Source organism: Staurois parvus, unplaced genomic scaffold (assembly GCF_062004578.1).
Source record: "Staurois parvus isolate SC_StPar_1 unplaced genomic scaffold, SC_StPar_1.0 ptg000423l, whole genome shotgun sequence".
Taxonomy (NCBI): domain Eukaryota; kingdom Metazoa; phylum Chordata; class Amphibia; order Anura; family Ranidae; genus Staurois; species Staurois parvus.
The window spans coordinates 2,255,001-2,277,674 of record NW_028318219.1 but is presented as its reverse complement, the minus strand read 5'-3'; the positions used below and the strand labels follow the sequence as shown (position 1 = coordinate 2,277,674).

The 22,674-nt window shown below is 40.8% G+C and overlaps 1 protein-coding gene across 1 annotated transcript in view; it reads left to right on the top strand.

Annotated features, from left to right (window-relative positions):
* ERFL (ETS repressor factor like) overlaps positions 1–22,674 on the top strand; it is a 98,849-nt gene that overhangs the window by 30,717 nt on the left and 45,458 nt on the right. The gene's annotated exons all lie outside the window — the stretch shown is intronic.

The window sequence follows — 22,674 nt, the reverse complement described above, 5'->3', positions numbered from 1 at the left end:
ATATGTGTCACATGGCAAAGAAAATAAAACTGAAAGGGGTTATAACTCTTCTTTACTCAAAATTTAAAAAAAAGTTTAGCCTTTAGTTCTAAAGATGAAAAAACATTTTGCAAATAATTTGGATTTTTAAGGCACCAAATACAAAAACCAAATAGATGTATAAAATCATCAATATTTATTAAATATGTTAAAAACACTATGTATATTATGCTACAGGCATGACACTAGTTGTCTTTTAAAGATACCATATATATTACAATACAGACATGACGCTACTTGGTCTTTATCACATGAAACATATATGTATAAGGCAAATAAGTAATGCCCCCACAATATTTATAAGAACTCCAATGCGTTTCAATTCTCCACATAAATCTTTCTCAGGGGGATATATCACAGTGACTATGTCTTGTAACAAAAAATGATACAATTCCAAATATTTTTTGGTAATGACATCGACTTACAAGACCATCACTCACTAGAGTAATCGTGTCTTCAGGAAAAGACCCTACAGTGTGGACTGTTGGAGCACAAGAGGATCTGTGGAGTTACCCACTATGACAGTAACAGTAAAAATACGAATCACTTGAATTAATGAAAACAAAACCAAAATAAAAAAGTTATAGCCAAACAAACCCATATAGGTATTGCCTTTGGTTCTTCTTTAAAGGAAGACAATGACAGGAGACTGACTGGGGAAGTTGGGAATACGTATGGACATACAGATATTGCCTGATCCAAATGTGATTGTCTGGATTGGAGGAAGATCATCATATGTCTGTAAGAACCTAAGGTCAAGCTGGAAAATAGTTTGCCTAAAACCTAAACTTTATATTCAAATGTCTACACATGACATAGGATTTGTTTTTTTAGAGCTATGTTTCCCTTGCTGTGGAGTGATCTCACTTACTTTATGAGTCCACCATATGGCTTTTCCCTAATTTTTTTATGAGCTCTGTTACAGCACCACCAGAACACAACATTTTAGTTTGTTAAAGAAATCTGCTAAAGATTTAGTGGTGATACCTATATCAGGCGATCTGTTTCTTTTTTATCGTTCGTCTGTAATGTCAACTTGACTTTGATTACTAGAACTGATGGATGACCAAGCTGAAAGACTTTGAAGAACATCATCTCACTGGACTTTCTGGTTTCAGGGAACACCTGCTAACAATTACTATATCTACAACTGATGGTACATTAGCAGGGGCAGACTGACAACTCATCGGGCTTCCGGGCAATAGGGGATCATGGGGCCCCTGTATCCTTGTCCAAGGTACCAGGGGCATCTCATGGGGCCCCTTACTGACCCTGGGGCCCTCGGGCAGTGCCCGAGTTTCCAAATGGTCAGTCTGCCGCTGTACATTAGTGTGATGGTCAATAGGAAGAATGCACCTTACATTTATGGTCAGTAGGAAGATTGCTTTTCTTGCAGATAGCTAAACAAAAATCACTGATAGCCATGTTTTCTTATCTAAGTGGCTGAACTCACTCTTTGCCCAAGGAACCTCTGGAGGAACCCCAACCATCTGTTGCAACAAGTGATTGTGAAAGTTCCTGTGAAGCTTTATAATTTTCATATCACTTCCTCCAGTTTTTTTTTAACCTGGCGCTTTATTATCTGACACAGCATAGAAGCATGGTCATACTTCATGTCCCCTGTTCCTCCTTCTCCTACTTCTATTAATGAGGTAGCCTTAGTATCACTGTCCTGGGTATAGGTGATATGTCTCTACAAGCCAGGGGTGGTGAACAGTACTGAAACAGGTTCATCCATCACTCAGGGCAAGGACATGGAATGGAGACTCCCTCTCCCGCTGCTAATGCATGATGTAGAATGAGTGTGCCACCCAGTGCCCATTCTCTTCTCACTTGCTCAAGCTGCCCATAGTTGGCATGGATTGTGCTTTGAACGTATGGCCAAACACTTGCTTTATAGCAGCTAGAAGGTCGTTGTGCATGCAGTGTGTTTTTTTATAAAGGTGATTCAGCAAGCGCTAAGATGATGAGAACATAAGCTGCTGATACACTACAAGGAAACCATATAACCTCTTGAATATATACAATATTAAAAAGTGCAGCGCTAATAAACAAATTAAATGTGCTATATCAGAGACTGGCCACACCCTCAAATATGAAGTCCATAAGAGCAATGTCCGGTAAATGACAAATAGATGAAATGGCGACTTTGTTACTCCCAGTGAGGCACTCGTCAAAACTGTGTAGGAAATATAAGAAATGCGCACTCACCAGATGCGCATTAGGTAAGCACAATATTAATACCCATAGGTCCCCACTTATCCTGTGGAAGGTGCAGTTCACACTGGACAGGCTGTCCCACAATACTGGCGCCTCGAGAGATCTTCTCTACTGGTGGAAACTGCAATGGGGGTCAGCTTATATGAGTTACTCTCCTCTGGGCCTCAGGGTGGTCACCATATGGTCCTGGGGGGTTAAATGCTCGATGTGGAGCAGAGAATAGTGGCCATAGTGTAGTAGGTCAAAATCTAAATTCTTTTATTAATGGTTAAAAGTGATGAACATACATAAAAGTAAATGGAGGCTATCGCCAATGAAATGTAGACAAAGCATGCAGCAAAACCATTCATAAACCATTTAGAAAAACTAACCAGCTGGATAGTCATGGGGGCACCTCCTTGATCCGGTGGCGTGACATCTCAGGCGTGTATGGCTTCTCCTTTTGAGTGTATTTTTTTGTGTCAGCTGTAGATGGATGAAGTGTAGAGTGGACATGTTGGAGCACAGTGTGACAGCAACAGACAAAAGAGCAAACATAAAGCCATAGCCCTCCGGTTGCCATCCACTGAGATCAGTAGCTTGTGGTGAGGGGTCTCCCCCCTCCCCAACACTGCAGTCCGGGTGACTGCCCCTCCTGCCCACCCCTTTTCCCAGCCCTGGTGGTCAGGCTAAAAGAGGCAAGGTGTCTGTTCTGCACCAGCACATCTAAAAGTGATTAGAAAAATAATGCAATCTATCAACCCAACTTCTAGGTAATGTTTGGGGTGCCAGTGTACCACCCCTGCAGCCTAATCCATGGTTTATGTTGGCTGTGTTGGTTAAACCCTTATCCATCAAGCAATATTGCTACCATGGCAAATACAGGTAAAGCATCTAATATCCACATGAAGGATACTGTCTTCCTTATATAGTAAATAAGGCAGAAAACTGAATATCAAAGTGTTTTTTTAATATTAAATGGAATTTAAATGACACATAAAGGGCAAATGAATATGAAATTGCTCATTAGTGATAAATTACATAATCTCTGTTGATGCTGACGATACAGTTTTTCCCTCCTGCTTTTCTCTGCTTCTGATGTTCTTTTTACAAAGTACATAAAGAGAAAAAGATCATTGATTAATTCAGCCGGTTATCACTTGTCAATAGTCTTAGCTGATGGTTCCCATACCTCTTCTGTTATACACTTATCCAGAAACCCATTCTAAACCAACAGTTCGTTTTTGTACTCCTTAACTCTTTGTTAGGTAGTGTGGTGTTTAAATATTGTGATTTTTATTTTTTTGCCTTCAGAAGATATGTGGGCTCCTCCATCATGGCAAAGAAAAATGTGCAAAGTGCATTAATCTATAGTAGCTAATCAACAACTTGAAGTAATTCCAAAGCTGAAATAGGGCAGTCTTGTCCAGATTATTGTATTGTGTACATCAGTTTTTCAGACCCTGTTGAATACAGTTAATATGGCCAAAAGTTTGTGGACAGCTGACCATCACACCTACAGTATATGAGCTTGCTGGACATCCCATTCCAAAATCAATTAATCAGCATTCCAATTAATTCCAAAGGTGTTTAGTAGGGTTGAGGAGAGGGGTCTATATAGGCCACTGGTCAAACCATGTTTTTTTGGAGCTGGATATGTGCGTAGGGGACCAGTCATGGTGGAACAGATAAGATCCTTCCACAAACTGGTATCACTAGGTTGGAGGTGCACAATTGTCAAATGTCTTTATATAATGTAGCCTTAAATGTACCCTTCAATGGAAACACCTCAACTCAATCAATTGGGCATATAGTAGGTGTGATCAGGGGCCTATTTACCACGAGGCAAGCAAGGCATCTGCTTTGGGTGGCATTTTTCAAGGGAGTGGCACCATCCCCAAAAAGAAGAGGCTCACGTGGCAGATGACAGAAGATGGGAAACTGGTGAGGCATTTCTTGGGCTCCACCATGGGATTCGAGAAAGGCTGCAGGCTTCTGGAGGGTGTAGGTAGAGGCCGACACTCGTTCCCGCACAAGGGCAACACTGGGGATGGCTGGCTGCTTTCATTCTAGAGAGGTGCAGGTGAGTACTGGAAGAACACATCTCTCTGTCTGTGGCTCCGGGCATGGCCAGCTGCTTTCTCTCTCTTTCCCCCCTCTTTTTTTTTTTGTTTGAGGAGAGAGCAATTTTTGTGTTGCCTAGGGCAACCACTGGGTGTGATTGTTAGATGCCAAAGACTTTTGGCCATATAGTGTACAAATGTATTGCTCTTTTACCTTGTAAGCATAAAACAGTTTCATGTTCAGTAGTTTATGTACATCGGGGCAAAAGACAAGTATAGGGGATACTGTGCATTTTAGTAAATTAGGTTTTATTCAATATTGCATCATATATTACAGAGATTTGTATTCATTAAGAGATTTTTGTTGAGCAGTTATACACATGAAGGCTACAGATACACTGAAGCTCCTTTGTACGCCAAGCTGTCCTGGCCACTGAAAAAAGCTAAACACGGCAAAAACGCTTGTGAACGCGATTCTTCTGCCTTCAGGAGAGGGACATTTACCTGCCCCTAAACGCTGCCGCTACTAAGCTCTGATAAAAGCCTATGTGTGCATGGAACAGATATTTAAAGCTAAATCATTTCTTTAATAAAATACTAAAGTTGTTTCACATTTGTAAAAACACTTACTGTTTTTGGGGGTCTACGAGTCTCCAACAGTAGCCAAGATACAGAAATGTCCAACTATTGTGTGCCCCTCATTCTCCCCAATCTTTTCCATGTCACTGGAGCAGATCTTACAAAAACAGATCCTTTAGTTAATATTATTAAGGATATTTATATAGCGCCAACAATTTACATAGCACTTTACACACACTGCCCTCAAGGAGTTTACAGTCTAAGCAGATGTGTTGTTCCCTACATCAGCCATTCTCAAACAGGGCTTTCACAGAACCCTAGGGTTTCTCCAAAAGTAGCTAGGTGTTTCTTTTGCTGTCCCTCATTGACCTCCCATCTAATGGTGTCTACATGGTTCCAGGACCAGCGCCACTTGGCAAAGCCAGCAATACGGCACCAATTATCTTATTAGCAGTCTGTGTTTCCTAGTACACACAATGAGAAAACACCACTTTTGGAGCGATCGTCCAGTAATCTGATCATTAGTACACAGCTTTCAAGAGCCGATCACAACAATTCATGCAAAATTATCTGTAGGGACAAGCACAAAATATTTTTCCCGTACGATACCAGAGCAAATAATTTGCAATTAATCAGTACAGTATTTGTCCATAAAAAATCAAGTGGCCAAGATCGCACATGTTCCGAAAAGAAAGAATACATTACAATACAATAAACTATATTACATCCGAAGTTGTATCCTGTGTTTTCATAACTTTAATAACCTATTAATTTTCAATATGAGACTAGCCTGCAAAAAAAAAAATGATCGATCATTCGTTCAATATTCTCATTGAGTGTACGAGGCTTAAGGGTGATATTCCAACCACTATTGTATGGGTTGCATTCTTCTGGCCACCAATACAAGGAAAATTTTTTTAAATATATTTTTTTAAATAAATTCAGATTTTTTTAACATATCAAAAAGTGATTTTAACATATATTTGTAAATATATAAATGTGATAGACCTCCTGCGCTCCTAACTAAAACCTTATCAGCTAATCACAGAGGTAAAGCTGCCAACATTCAGTCATATACCTATAGATATGTATGAAAAATAAAACAAAAAGTAATGTGGCGCTACTACCATATAAATCCTTCACATATTGACACACTGAATTTGCATAAATATAAGTGAAATAGTGCAAATGAGTGAACAAAGACCAAATCAACAATACATAAACCGTGATGGACAACAGTGTAAAGTTACCTCACACAATAACACGTGTAACAAGTGCCAACCAACAGGTCCAATTAGGGACCAAGCTTAGGATGATAGTGCCCCAAATGATACAAATGGATCTAATAGTGATCAACAGACAACATAAAAAGTCCAAAAAGGGACTCAGCATAAATGTGTGCTGCAAAACCTCCCACCAGAACAAATAAATTGTTCCAACCACACAAAAAAATCACAAGTACATTCCAAAAAACATATAATTAAGTCTACTCATGCAAAAAATTTGTTGATCACTATTAGATCCGTAGATCCAACAGGTCCAATTAGGGACCAAGCTTAGGATGATAGTGCCCCAAATGATACAAATGGATCTAATAGTGATCAACAGACAACATAAAAAGTCCAAAAAGGGACTCAGCATAAATGTGTGCTGCAAAACCTCCCACCAGAACAAATAAATTGTTCCAACCACACAAAAAAATCACAAGTACATTCCAAAAAACATATAATTAAGTCTACTCATGCAAAAAATTTGTTGATCACTATTAGATCCATTTGGATCATTTGGGGCACTATCATCCTAAGCTTGGTCCCTAATTGGACCTGTTGGTTGGCACTTGTTACACGTGTTATTGTGTGAGGTAACTTTACACTGTTGTCCATCACGGTTTATGTATTGTTGATTTGGTCTTTGTTCACTCATTTGCACTATTTCACTTATATTTATGCAAATTCAGTGTGTCAATATGTGAAGGATTTATATGTTAGTAGCGCCACATTACTTTTTGTTTTATATATATTTGTAAATGCATTCCAAAAATGTAGATTTGTATTTATAAAGACATGCAGTCTATTTGAAATGTATTTTTTAAAATATTTTTCATATATTTTGTAATAAAAATGCATTTCAACATGCAGTATATATATATATATATATATATATATATATATATATATATATTTTTTTTTTTTTTTTTTTTTTAAATATGGCCAAAATTGTAGCATTTCAAATATATGGCAATATATTTGGGAAGAATATTTTTAAAATATATTTCAAATATATTTTTCTTCCATGTGGGTGACCCCAATTAATTGTTTTTAGTAAGGGTTCCCCAAGACGTGGAAATTATTTTAAGGATTCCTCTGGATAAAAAAGTTGAGATAGTGCCATGCAAATGGCAAGTATATACAGTAGTCTGCAGCATCACAATATAAAATAATAAAATACCACCAACCATGTTTCATATAGCTTACTTATTTTAATACATACCGTATAGCAACCAGTCTTCTGTCATCCCCACATTTCTTTAGTCGTCTGCTCCATTTTTTTTAATTCTCAGATCTACAAACCTGGAAGAAAATGTGTTTTTATCTTCCCTATGCACCAAAAAAAATTGAAGCTCCACTTTCATTTTTGCTGTAGAAAAACTGGAATTTGGTTACTATGAGCAAAAGGGATTGCCCCCTCCCTACCACTACCACCACTACCTTTTTTGCCATCTCTTTGGACTTTATGGCCAAGGGTTGCTTGCTGCATTCTGATGGCAGCGAGGAGGTTAAGGCATCGCCACTCAGAAGTGGATATACATATTGTTTAAAGCTGCAGTGAAATGAGGGTGCCAATTGAGAGGGCTGCGAGGAAGGGAGGGTGGAAAGTGTGCGTCTGCCACTTAGATGGCTGAAATTATCCAGGTGTATGATTGGGATCGAGCTGCTGTTTATATCTCTAATGACAAATTCTTTTTAAAAGTGTCTCCGTGATGTGTTCCAAACCTTTATCTAAACACAGATCTATACAGCACGAAATTACCTCCAAGCAAAACACACACACCATCACCACTCAGGCTGTCTTATTGTGTGAAGAGGTCAAAGGAACAATGACAGTCTTTATACCTCTCACCTAATCCCAACACATAGTGGGGGACTTCGCCCGTGTCTAATCCATGCTCTGACAGCAGGGCATGTGCGGACCACGTAATAGGCCCAAAGACCGGGTCGTGTACTTCTTACCTGCTCTATGTAAAGGTTGCCCTCTGTGCCGTCTATTATACAGATAACTGTCCCATGTCCCATTTAACGATTGTACACATAACAGACTATGTTACCAGTCTTTTGGAGTTTTTTCATTTTTTTTTTTTTTGTTGCTTGTTTGTTTGTAAAGAAATTGGTGAGTCTACTGGTACCATGCAAGGCCATCTAAAAGCAAACCTGTTCTTACTGGGAAAGTGGAGGCATAACTTGCCAGCAGCACCAACTGCTTTATTTTAGAAACATTGACTTCAGTTCCTGATGTTGGAGCTCTGGTCAGATCCCTCTTGGGTCCAGTGCCTTGCTATTGGCTAATGAGGGCAGGGCTGAGACAATGGGTGGGCAGGAGGGATGGCTGTCCTGGGCACAGTGATATCATGTGAGGTGGAAGGGGGGGGCACCGCATGGATATTTCCTACCTACAAGCTGACAGAAGTAGTGATGGCAGTATCACTACTCTTGTCAATTTAGCTCTAGAGGAGATAAGCCAGGTCTTGAGAAGAGGAAAGAGCAGGGAGGAGGGAAGGGCTGTGCTCTCTCTCCCTACAAGCTCTTCTTCCTGCCACTGCAGCTCTCCTGGATCAGGACTGCCAAATCCACCCTGTGTGGTGTTTGTTTATCCTCCCCCATCTCCTTCCAGCAAACACTGCAAAGTAGCAATCTGACAGCCAGTGGCATCTCTAGTACAGAGCCCCAAAGCTGTGCTTCTATAGCTCTCTGTAGTGCTTTGTTTTCTTTTTTTGGGGGTTCATAGGTGCATACATCTTCTCTCTTGGTGCTAGATGACCTTGTCCCGACACTGAATGAGGGCACCTATATAAGTACTGGACCAACACTTACAACAGCATGGGAAAACAGTGGTTTATGAGTACATGTCACACGCTCCTTCAGGTGGTGCCAATCTCAACCAGGGTGCCATGAAGCCCTAGGATCCTCCAGAGGCGTCTAGGGGTTCCTTGAGCTGTGGCTCAATGACCACCTATCTGATGGGGCCTGCATAGTTCCAGGGCCAACGCCACTTGACAGAGCAAGTGGCATTAAACCAATGATCTTTTTCATTGCCCGTAAGACTGGCATTCTGACGAAAAGGTTTACGTTATTCCCACTAACCACCATTTTTTCCCAGTGATCCCAAATAAATTAGTTTTAGCAGGGGTTTCCCAAGACATGAATATTATTTTAAGGATTCCTCTGGTAGAAGGTTGCACTAAGTGTTGGTTTCATTATGGACCCGCGGAATAGGCCCTACTTAGGTTTGCAGATGCCAATATGACAACCCTGTCTACTGGTCCATAGTTTTCTCTTTTCAAAGTGCCAGTAATGGAAAACCACAATTAGTTAAGACTACTACAATCTGAAAAATCTTGGTTATCCATGTTAAGCTGTAATAAGCCAGGTTTTTAATCTAACAACTTTTGAATAAAGTGATTTTGCTTGGATGCGAATGTTCTTCTCCATTTGGACATTTCCATCCTTCCAACATTTACATTTTTTAAAATCTTACATAAGATATTCTATTTAGTTACATAGTTAGTCTGGCTGAAAAAAGACAAAAGTCCACCCAGTTCAACCATAAAAAAAAAGTTATAATCCTATACCCACAGTTGATCCAGAGGAAGGCAAAAAAAAACCAGCAAAGCATGATCCAATTTGCTCCTGCTGGGAAAAAAGTCCTTCCTGATCCCCCGAGAGGCAATCGGATATTCCCTGGATCAACTTTACCTATAAATGTTAGTATCCAGTTATATTCTGTGTATCCAAGAAAGAATCCAGGACTTTTTTAAAGCAATCCACTGAGCTGGCCAGAACCAACTATTAAGGGAGTCTATTCCACATTTTCACAGCTCTCACTGTGAAGAAAGCTTTCCGTGTTTGGAGATTAAATTTCTTTTCCTCCAGATGTAAAGAGTGCCCCCTTGTCCTTTGTGATGACCTCAGGGTAAATGACTCTACACCGAGTTTACTATATGAACCACTGATGTATTTATACATGGAGATCATATCCCCCCTTATGTATTATACATGGTGATCATATCCCCCCTTATGTATTATACATGGTGATCATATCCCCCCCCTTATGTATTATACATGGAGATCATATCCCCCTTATGTATTATACATGGAGATCATATCCCCCCTTATGTATTATACATGGAGATCATATCCCCCCTTATGTATTATACATGGAGATCATATCCCCCTTATGTATTATACATGGAGATCATATCCCCCCTTATGTATTATACATGGAGATCATATCCCCCTTATGTATTATACATGGAGATCATACCCCCCTTATGTATTATACATGGTGATTATATCCCCCCTTATGTATTATACATGTTGATCATATCCCCCCTTATGTATTATACATGGTGATCATATCCCCCCTTATGTATTTATACATGTTGATCATATCCCCCCTTAATCTCCTCTTCCAAAGAGAGAATAAATTCAGTTAGTCAATGATCCAGTACTGCTTCCTCCTCCACATCATTACCCTGCCAGATTACATTAAACTAACCGGTTTTCTTACTCATTTATCTCTTGATAATGCTGATGATGATGATTCTACGGTTGGCTACAGATGAGAAACTTTCTCCTTGAGAATGTCAGTTGTCAGAACCTGCATATCCTTGAGAGAGTCAACAAGGTGCTTTGGCCTGCCATGACTCTCACCTGATGACAGTAGTTGAGCATATGTGTTTCTTTCCTTCTTCACATTCCTAAATAGAATATCAAAAGATTGGGCCTACTGGCAAAGAGGTTTTTCAACATGTAGCAAAAGTGCAATAACTAGAGCCCCTTCATCAGAGAAACTCCTTGTCTCCAATAGGTCAGGAACAGCCTGATTATCATAATTTTTTTTTTGTTTTTTTTTAAAGAAACATTTCATTTATTTATTGTTTTTCAACCATGTATAGCTTGGATTGTAAATGCTTATAAACTATCTCTACTTATTACTGCTGCATATATTTCTGCTTTACAACTCCTTGTATTTGTCATTGAAAATTATTCTATTATCCATATTCTTTTGTTTGTTATCACCTTTACCATGCCATGAAATTATCACATTACATGAATCAAAGTTGATATTTAAAAATGAACCTCTATTATATTTCCGAGAATGCATTACACAGTCAGGGGCGGACTGAAAACACATGGGGCCCCCGGGCAATAGGGGATCATGGGGCCCCTGTGTCCTTGCCCAAACTCAAAAAAGCCTATGAGAAAGGTACCAGGGGCATCTCATGGGGCCCCCTACTGACCCAGGGCCCTCGGGCAGTGCCCGAGTTTCCAAATGGTCAGTCCGCCCCTGTACACAGTACAATCACTATCCTCTAACATTTTGCACGGACAGGGAACCTAACTCTTCTTCATACAGCGATAGTCAGATTCTAGCTAGTGCAACTGTTCATACAAATGTGATTTATGACAATTAAATGATCACATTCATATTGTGTGCATTGTGTCAGTTTTTTTTATATTTGTTCCTAACTTTAGTCTTCTTCAAAAGAAATGGGAGCGTGAATGCTTGCATGGGACGTTACAAGGAAGGGAGGATAGAGGAATATAAGTGCTCAGAATTGGGGGTCTACTTTTTCCAAGGAGTACAAACCCCCCTTTTAAAATCCATAAACACATAACAGCTCTGAATTACGATGGCCCCTAAGCAATCTTTATGGATGAATTTAGATGTTCAGAGAGCAGAGTTGGGAAGAAACCGAGCATTTGAAGAGGGCTGCCCTGACAGGATGGACAAATGATGCTGAGTCTGAGAAGCCGGGAGTTCAATTAGTGAACACACTGAGTGAGTCGTTGGTGTAAGTGACCTTACACGTTTAATTAACATCCTATCATTATGAAAGATGGGAATCAAAGTTCCGTCACTTTGATAAATTAACAAATTATGTGCTACTCCTGATCTTCGAGGCTTGTGTCCGGCTCCTCTTCTCTCCCCCTCCTCTCTCTCTGTCATCTTCATAAGCTTGGGATTGTAATGATGGAGACTGCAAGAAAATGGGGTGGTTGTTTTTTTAAAATCCATATACAAAACAAGGCTATAGCCTTGATGGGAAGATCTTTGGGTTACCATATTTCCATGAGAACCATTAGGAGGTAGATGTCATACAACTTGACCTATATGTAGAAGAGGTCCCCTAGTTTTCCTGTATTATTTCCTCTACTTGTGCTGCTTTTTAGGTGCCCAGCTGCACTCCAGAACCCTCCAGAATGCCAAACAGAAGTCCACTAATATTTTAGCACTTGATTATCTATCTGCACAGCTTTCATAAGGGCCCAGCCATGGATCTGAAAGCCCCCAACCAACTTGCTGGAGAATGTGGCTGTCTTTTCAGTCGTTCTGTGGAACCAAAAGTGCAGTGCATACAATCTCCATTGAAAGATTTCATCTTCAGTGGGGTCTTGGTAAATAGCTGAGGCACCCATGCCTTTTGGAAGGGTCCCAGAAAAGATTCCATCTACTTGTCTGTCTCAGGCTTGAGAACATCAGAACATCAGTACTCAGCCTAAACTCTTGTTAGCCGACAATCCATAAGGGAAATAGAAGAAAGCCAGCACACAACAAAAGACATTGCAAATATGTATTTCAAAGTAAACATACAGCCCCAAGCAGTCATGTGTATGTATTTCTGCCTCCATTGAAGTCTTACTTATAGCCAAAGACTAAGGTTTCTTTGTAGGCAGAAACACGTCGGCAGGTCCATCAGTTAGCTAGTTCGTTTTCAAAGGCCAACCAGTGTTACCAGCTTCCAAATGGGTTTGGCAACACGTTGAATAAAATGGTGAGTTGGTAAACCATGCCATCTGATGTGCTACTGCCATATATAAATATATTTCGGGGTACTTTCTGTATCCCCATTCCCATGTCTACCCCAATTACTCATTCTCCTTACCATCCCTTCACCCACCCCTATCTTCCTTCCTCATCTAGTTTGTTCCTGGCTTCTGTTGCTGACAACAATTACCTCTCCTCCATTTCATTTTATATTAATTGGCCTTCCTTACAAACCCTTACCCTGCATCCCTCTAACACTCCTCCTTTACCGTACCATCTCACTTCCATCCCTTATAGCCCAACTTGCTTATGTTTCTGTTAAAAACTCAGCTGATCATGTTTTTCTGTTAAAAACTCAGTTACAGAAAAATGATTTTTTTTCAACTTCCTTTTGGTAAAGCAAGCTGTTCCGATTCTAATATATTGAATTATATACTGTTTATACAGTGTGTATATATATATATATCAGGGCAGACTGACCATTTGGAAACTCGGGCACTGCCCGAGGGCCCGGGGTCAGTAGGGTTCCCCATGAGATGCCCCTGGTACCTTTTTCATAGGCTTTTTTGAGTTTGGGCAAGGACACAGGGGCCCCATGATCCCCTATTGCCCGGGGGCCCCATGAGTTGTCAGTCCGCCCCTTATATATATATATATTAGGACATATATAAACTAGGTGTGGGTGCTTCCCAAATCGCCCTTGCCCACCTCTGAGCACTCTCCCTTGTCTCTGCCTCCTACCCACTTTCCAATACAGAATTGGAAACTGTTAGAGAATACAGAACCAAGTATTTTGTGGTGCTAAGTAATATGTATATAATTTGTTAATGATAAGGCAGTGAAATGGATCACTAAAACAACATAGACCCCTCCCCCCACACACACACAGCAACAATAGATCCTCACAGTGATAATAGACCCCAAGCAACAATAGACCCCTCCCACCAATAGCAATAGATCCACCCAAGCAACAATAGACCCCCTCCAGCAACAATAGATCACCAGCAGCCAAAGTCTGTAAATCCTCCAGGAGCCAGCAACAATAGCCCCACTCCACCCTGCAATAGTAGTGTCCCCTTCGACACTGTACTCCCCCAACAACAATAGATCCCCCAGTAGCCAGCATCAGTAGACTCTCCGGCACATCCAAGCACCCCCTGCCAATACATACACTCAGCGCTGGATGGAGGTGCGGGAACTGCATACTGCCACACAGGGGCAGACTGACCATTTGGAAACTCAGGCATTGCCCGAGGGCCCGGGGTCGGTATTGGGCCCCATGAGATGCCCCTGGTACCTTTTTCATAGGCTTTTTTTGAGTTTGGGCAAGGACACAGGGGCCCCATGATCCCCTATTGCCCGGGGGCCCCATGAGTTGTCAGTCCGCCCCTGCTGCCACATGATATTCCTGCTGAAAAAAAAAAAAAAATATATATATATATATATATATACAAGATAATCTATAAATAACTGTAGATAAAATGGAATCAAATATAACAGTACAGATAACATCTGGAGCAATGCAAGTTTCTTGGAACTTGGATGGCCGGCCCTCCTATACCCCAGGCAATGTGAAATTGAATGAAGTAGCTGGGAGTACTCATGGCTCCGTATATTATTTTAGTTGTGATAGATTTAAGATGGTGCTTTTGGCAACAAGCAGCTTCAAAACTCAAACCTGGAAAAAAATAAATAATTATACAAAAAATAGCAACAAATACGATAATTAATAGTAACTATGTAAACTATATTCTATAAAATTGTGTAGCGCTCAGGGGCGGACTGACCATTCGAGCACTCGGGCACTGCCCGGGGGCCCGGGGTCAGTAGGGGGCCCCATCAAATGCCCCTGGTACCTTTCATAGGCTTTTTTGAGTTTGGGCAAGGACACAGGGGCCCCATGATCCCCTATTGCCCGGGGGCCCCATGAGTTGTCAGTCCGCCCCTGGTAGCGCTCCACTACTATTCCCAATTGTGATGTGTGAAAATAACATTTAATATAAATTAATTTAAATTATTATATATCTTTTTTTAATAATTTATTATAAAAAGATATATAATAATATAAATTAAATTAATTTATATAAAATTTTATTTTCACACATCGCAACTGGGAATAGTAGTGGAGCGCTACACAATTTTATATAATATATTTTTACAGTAACACATTGAAATGAGTATGTGGAGCGTGTAAGCGAGCCACAAAAATCTTGTTTATTGGAATAATAATGTAAAATTTAAAAATACACCATAGTAGCTCACACGCACTATAAATATTTAAATTATGTAAACTATCATTATCTTATTCTGAACCTAACTTCTAATTCTAATTCACAAGTGAATTGGTAAACGTAACCCTTGCTAACTTGCCCGTTTTATTTGTTGGATTTCAGTCATATAGACTCAGCATTACGTGTGGGTGTTACCTATAGCAGTTTGCTGTTTTAAAGAAGCTATGTACATCCCCTCTCACCAGCCATGATCTGCCTGCATTGCATAGAAAAGCACAGAGACCCAGTGGTGACATCACTGGCCCTAAAATAAAGTATATAAAAAAAAACATAGTTTTATGAATCCCCACCACACTGGAGGATTACAGCAGCAAGGGTGCAGAGGGGAGAACTCAGGAGAAAGATTTTTTCTAAACAAAGACACAGCAGCACGAAGGACACTGCTCACTGTAGGTAAGTAATGTCCCTTGTGTTAATTTTTTTAAGTAAACTTAGGCATTAAAAGTGTGGGAATTTAATTTGGTATCAGCCTCTTCCAGTCCCTGTTCAGCAGAGTCTTGACTTAAACAAGGAGAAGTTGCAAATGGAGCCAATCAGTTCTTCTGCGGTGCTCATGCTCATAGGAGGAGAGAGCAGAGTGACAGAGAGCTGAACTCCTCAGTCTGCTGCTTCTCATTCATGTCTTCCCACAGGCTGGGTGAGGAATCTGTTTGTGTTACTGCAGCAGAGAAAAATCACACCTTTGACCCTGTCACACAGGGTTGTGGTCTTGAACAGAGCTGTATAAATCTCAGAACTGGATGCACACAAATAAAATCCTTTGGCAGGTAAAAAAAAAATCCCATATATGTATTTCCTCTATATTTGCCTGATGTTCAGCTCTAACGCTTACTCACTTTATCCAAATTTATACTGAATTAAAGGGCACCTGTTTTCCTTAAAAACTAACAAAGGTCTCTTGGTTGAACAATTATGTTAAAACCATGAAATCTTATGTAATGTTTTTTTAAAAAGTTAAAATATAAAAAGTTTCAACCCATCTGGAGGTGTATTATGTAGGTAAAGATTTATATATAAGGTCCGTCTCATTCATTTCCAAAGGCAACCATCTGCCTTTACGAATAATGTATTTGTATAGATTTAAAGGACGGGCCTTATTGGGACCAACAGTCATCTATTGATATTTTTATTAAATTAAATAATAGTTGGTGCCAGGAGTCCAATTGTTTAAATCTATACATGAAGATTCTAATAGTTAAAGACTAAAACAGTATTTAATGTAGAAGAAGAGACTGAATCTGTGCTTTGAAGCAACCAAAGTCCCTTGGCTAATAAATACAAGACAGTTTATTTTATTCGCTCTATCTCCATTACATGGCTGAAATCAGGTTCATATACAGTATTTCACTCTGTGAATGCTAATTCTAAGGGTCCTTTACTCATATATCTCCAGGTTCTATTAGACTTTCTATATCTGCACCTTTTGATCCCCCCTTCCTTCAGCCCTTACCCCATCCTATACTGGTTCTCCATCCATCCTATACTGGTTCCCCATCCATCCTATACTGGTTCTCCATCCATCCTATACTAGTTCTCCATCCATCCTATACTGGTTCCCCATCCATCCTATACTAGTTCTCCATCCATCCTATACTGGTTCTCCATCCATCCTATACTAGTTCTCCATCCATCCTATACTGGTTCCCCATCCATCCTATACTGGTTCTCCATCCATCCTATACTGGTTCCCCATCCATCCTATACTGGTTCTCCATCCATCCTATACTGGTTCTCTATCCATCCTATACTGGTTCCCCATCCATCCTATATTGGTTCCCCATCCATCCTATACTGGTTCTCCATCCATCCTATACTAGTTCTCCATCCATCTGTACTGGTTCCCCATCCATCCTATACTGGTTGTCCATCCATCCTATACTGGTGCTCCATCCATCCTATACTAGTTCTCCATCCATCCTGTACTGGTTCCCCATCCATCCTATACTAGTTCTCCATCCATCCTATACTGGTTCTCCATCCATCCTATACTGGTTCTCCATCCTATACTGGTTCCCCATCCATCCTATACTGGTTCTCCATCCATCCTATACTAGTTCTCCATCCATCCTATACTGGTTCCCCATCCATCCTATTCTGATTCCCCATCCATCCTATACTGGTTCTCCATCCATCCTATACTAGTTCTCCATCCATCCTATACTGGTTCCCCATCCATCCTATACTGGTTCCCCATCCATCCTATACTAGTTCTCCATCCATCCTATACTGGTTCTCCATCCATCCTATACTAGTTCTCCATCCATCCTGTACTGGTTCCCCATCCATCCTATACTAGTTCTCTATCCATCCTATACTGGTTCTCCATCCATCCTATACTAGTTCTCCATCTATCCTGTACTGGTTCCCCATCCATCCTATACTAGTTCTCCATCCATCCTATACTGGTTCTCCATCCATCCTATACTAGTTCTTAATCCATCCTATACTGGTTCCCCATCCATCCTATACTAGTTCTCCATCCATCCTATACTGGTTCTCCATCCATCCTATACTAGTTCTTAATCCATCCTATACTGGTTCTCCATCCATCCTATACTGGTTCCCCATCCATCCTGTACTGGTTCTCCATCCATCCTATACTAGTTCTCCATCCATCCTATACTGATTCCCCATCCATCCTATACTGGTTCCCCATCCATCCTATACTGGTTCCCCATCCATCCTATGCAGAATCTGTCAGAAAAATGAGCTTGGACTTAAAAACTCTCCATAAAGTTGAATGAAAAAGTTCAGATGCATGCGAGGGGGTCAACTGGCTATTTTACACCTTAAAGTTAATTTTTTTTTCAGCAGAATAAACAAGATCATCTTGATATAAATAATCTCGTCATCATCATCGTCAACCCTTTAGCCCTTCCTGTCCAGGCCAATTTTCAGCTTTCAGCGCTATCACACTTTGAATGACAATTGCGCGATCATGCAACACCGTACCCATATGAATTTTTTAGTGTTTTTTTTAGACAGATAAAACTTTCTTTTGGTGGTATTTATTCACCGCTGGGATTTTTATTTTTTTGTTATATAAATGAAAAAGTCCAAACATTTTGAAAAAAAAGTGTTTTTCTTATAAAATTTTGCAAATAAATAATGTTTCTTCATAAATCTTGGCCAAAATCCATTCAGCTATCTTTTTAGTAAAAAAAAAAAAAAAATAACCCAAATTAGTTTATAACCAAAAATTATAATTTAAAAAAAAAAGTTTACATTTTTATTTTATTTTTTTATATTATTATTTACGTTTCTTTGTTTAACATACTGTCACCCTAGCAATACTGTACTACTTGTGGGGGGTGATGAAGATTTTTTTTTTTTTTTTGTACACTGACTGCTTTTACACCCAGCCTTTAGGCTGTAAAGGCAATCATTTCTCCTTCTCTCTGGCTGCATTGAGAAATACTGTGAGAGCTGTGATTGGTCACAGCTTGTCACATGGTACAAGGCTGTTGTGAATAGCCTTGTACCATGTGACCTCTGTGATCATTCACAGATTTCACAAGTAGTAAGCAATGATGTCAGAAGTGACATCTTGCTTATTACTATTCATGTGATCACTGATTGTCCAATCAGTGATCACATGATCGGGACCTCACACAGAGGTCCCGTACAGCAATCAGTGTTACGCTGTGTCCGGAGGACACATCAAACACCAGATCGCGGTGCCGCGCGCTCCCAGGGAGCGTGCACAGGCAGGGAAGCAGGAGGACATTTATAAACGGTCACCCACTCCTGAACTGGTCCCGTCCGGCCTTCTATATACATGGCCAGACGGGAAGTGGTTAAAAACTTTGTTTCTGGGCCTACTTTTAAATGATATATCTACATTGGGGCAGCCATCTTTGCTTATTACTTATTGGGTCATTACTACTACTCCTTCTCATAATGCAAGTCTATGAGCTGACATAAAAACAACGCACTGCCTGAGTGGCTGATATCATATCTCAACTTTTTTTTAAGTGGGAAACTATGCATTTGCACTGAGCCACTTAGATCTCCCTCTAGTAGGGTATCTATAAATCTCCATATTTAAGGAGGAACTACACTCATTTTTTTTAAATAAGAGTCAGCAGCTACAAATACTGCAGCTGCTGACTTTTAACAAACAGACACTTACCAGCTCAGGGATCCAACACTGTCTTGACCCAGGCTGGTTCTTCGCCGGTCTTCAGATCCCATCTTGGCTGTAGGCTGTTTCACAGCCAGGTCCCCACTGAAGATGCAGAAGATCACTTGCAGAAAAAAAGCGTCAATAATGTAACAGTGGAGGGGGGGGGGAGTGGGAGGAGGATTAAGTAAAGTACCGCTTTAAAGTGACCTGTTTCTCCGGGAAAAGGTAATGGGTTACTTAACTCCCTCCCACACCTTTCCTCACTCATGTTCAGTTCAGGATTGGCGAAAGCAAGCCTTGTACAAGTTCTTGGCCAACCTTTTCTCAACCAGGGTTCTGGGCGAACCCTAAAGTTTCTCCAGAGGTTTCTAGGGGTTCCTTGAACTGTGGCTGATTGACTTCCCATTTGGTGGTTCCTGCATAGTTCCAGGTCCAAAGTTGTTTGGGAGAACCAGTTGCCTTAACCCAATAGTCTATTTAGCTGCCACCACCACTGTAAGGTGGACATTCTTTTAACCACCAATGCAAGTGGCATTTTTCTCACTTACCACATATGAGTTGGTTTTAGCAGGAATCCCAAAATTATTTCAAGGGTTCCTCTGTGAAATAAAGGTTGAGAAAGGCTGCCCTAGACTGACTTGTCTTAGTTTACACATGGCTATGGTGTCATGGTTTACTGCCCCACGTGGCAGCACTGAGCAAAGTTGCAAATATAATTAAAACACTTATTGAAGATATTGTGTACTCATCCGGTTTTGCCAATTCACCTAATTCGACCTGAATTCATTTTCACTTTTTTTCTCTTTTACATACATTTCCTAAGTTTGCTTCTCTTTTCACTGGGGATTCCTAAACCCAGAATCCTCATCCCAGAATTCCTGTAATACCTTCTGCATAGTGGCCTTCTTCTATGTCCATAGCATGGAAATATTTTACACTTGTGTGCCTCTGTTCTGTTCAGTCATGAACAGATTTTTTGTAGGGAATGCAAATAAGCGCGTGTGACCAAATTCTGCAATGACTACAGCCTGTGGGCACACACAACCTTTGGCGGTTAATGAGACATACCTCTCCTAGGGGCACCTCTTCTACACAGAGCATTTTCTGGTTTTAATGGGCCAAACCTGGCTTGGAATTTTATGACAATGGCAAAGTAAGCCTACAGTATCTAAGATGACTGTATTTTTTATGATTGTAAAAGCCCAAGTAAAAAAACGGCAAAGCCCACTCTGCCTACTGGTAACTTTAGCTGCTTTGTAGGCTTGTTGATCTTCTGGCCTTGTTGCATGCTAGCAAAACTGATAGACAGCAAAGCCAATGCAATTTCTAGAGGTACTGCATAATGGCAAGTTCTCCAAGCCACATATTTCAGGGTGCCATTGTATAGAAGTAAACTGAGCTACTGGGGCTGGCAGTGCCCAAATAGGGTTCAGGACTTTGCCAACACAGCTTTGCCATACAGAGATAAAATTTAAAAAACGAAACCATTTATGTAATCCTGGGACAAGGTCCATTAGTACCCAAGGCAAAAAGTTTGCCTCATTCCCCCTACTCCTATGAGCTGTGAACTACTATAGGCTGGCCATAAGTGCATAGCTTTCTTTTGTTCAGCCTACGGGGTGAAAAAAAGAAATGTAACAGATTCCCTTGCATCCATGCTAAACAGTGTATATGGACAAATCTCCCCTGCCAGCTAATGTAGTCTGACAACTGGCTGCCATGGCTGTCAGAATGCCTGAATAATGGTTGCATCTGACTGGAAGCATCTCTGTTCAGCCAACAATTTTCCACCTACAAAAGTCAAATGAACACTTTTGTTGTGCCTAGTGGTGCCGACAGGTGCATTGATATTTGACCAATTCGGCATGCATTGGTCAAAATTTGAGCCTTGAATGGTAGCCTTTATCTATCATGCCCTGTTTGTGCCCCCTATCACTAAAGCTCCCAGGGTGGCCTACTCTCTTGCCTACCTAGCCTGCATTGAAAGCATATACTGTACCTTTTGACCCAGCCCGCCCTGCATTGAAAGCATACATCCTACCCTGGCACTCTCCTTTCTCTTACCTCCCTACCCAGGTCTTTTTATATTTTTATTGACTCCTTAACCATACACTCCTTATGCATTTTCCTGCCTCCTTTTCTACCTACTTCTTGTCCCGGCCCTGCATTGAAAGCATATACTGTTTCTCTTGACCCAGCCCTGCATTGACAGCATACATCATTCGCTGGCACTCTCCTTTCTCTTGCCTCTCTACTCATTTCATACTTCCATTGACTACTTTCCCATACACTCTCTATCATTTTCCCTGCCTCCTCTCCTGCCTACCTATCGTGGCCCAACTGTGTATTGAAAGCATATACTGTACCTCTTGTCCCAGCCCTCTCATGAAAGCATACATCATACCCTGGCACTCTCCTTTCTCTTACCTCCTTACCCAACTCTTTTTATACTTCCATTGACTCCTTTACCATACACTCTTTATCCATTCTCCTGCCTATTCTCCTGCCTACCTGCATTGAAAGCATATACTGTACCTTTTGACCCAGCCCTGCATTGAAAGCATACCTCATACCCTGGCACTCTCCTATCTCTTACCTCCTACCCAACTCTTTACATACATCCATTGACACCTTTAAAATACACTCTTTATCCATTTTCCTGCCTCCTTTTCTGCCTACCTCTTGTCCCGGCCCTGCATTGAAAGCATATACTGTACCTTTTGACCCATCCCTGCATTGAAAGCATACATCATATCCTGGCACTCTCCTTTCTCTTACCTCCTTACCCAACTCTTTTTATACTTTACCATACACTCTTTATCCATTCTCCTGCCTCCTTTTCTGCCTACCTCTTGTCCCGGCCCTGCATTGACAGCATATACTGTTTCTCTTGACCCAGCCCTGCATTTCATATTTCCATTGACTACTTTCCCTTACACTCCCTATTCTTTTCCCTGCCTCCTCTCCTGCCTACCTTGTAGCCCGACCCTGCATTGAAAGCATATATACTGTACCTCTTGACCCAGCCCTGCATTGACAGCATACATCATTCACTGGTACTCTCCTTTCTCTTACCTCCCTACCCAATTCATTTCATATTTCCATTGACTACTTTCCCATACACTCCCTATTCTTTTTCCTGCCTCCTCTCCTGCCTTCCTCATGGGCCGAACGTGCATTGAAAGCATATACTATACCTCTTGACCCAGCCCTGCCATGAAAGCATACGTCATACCCTGGCACTCTCTTTCCTCTTACCTCCCTACCCAACTCTTTTTATACTTCCATTGACTCCTTTCCCATACACTCCCTATCCTTTTCCCTACCCCCT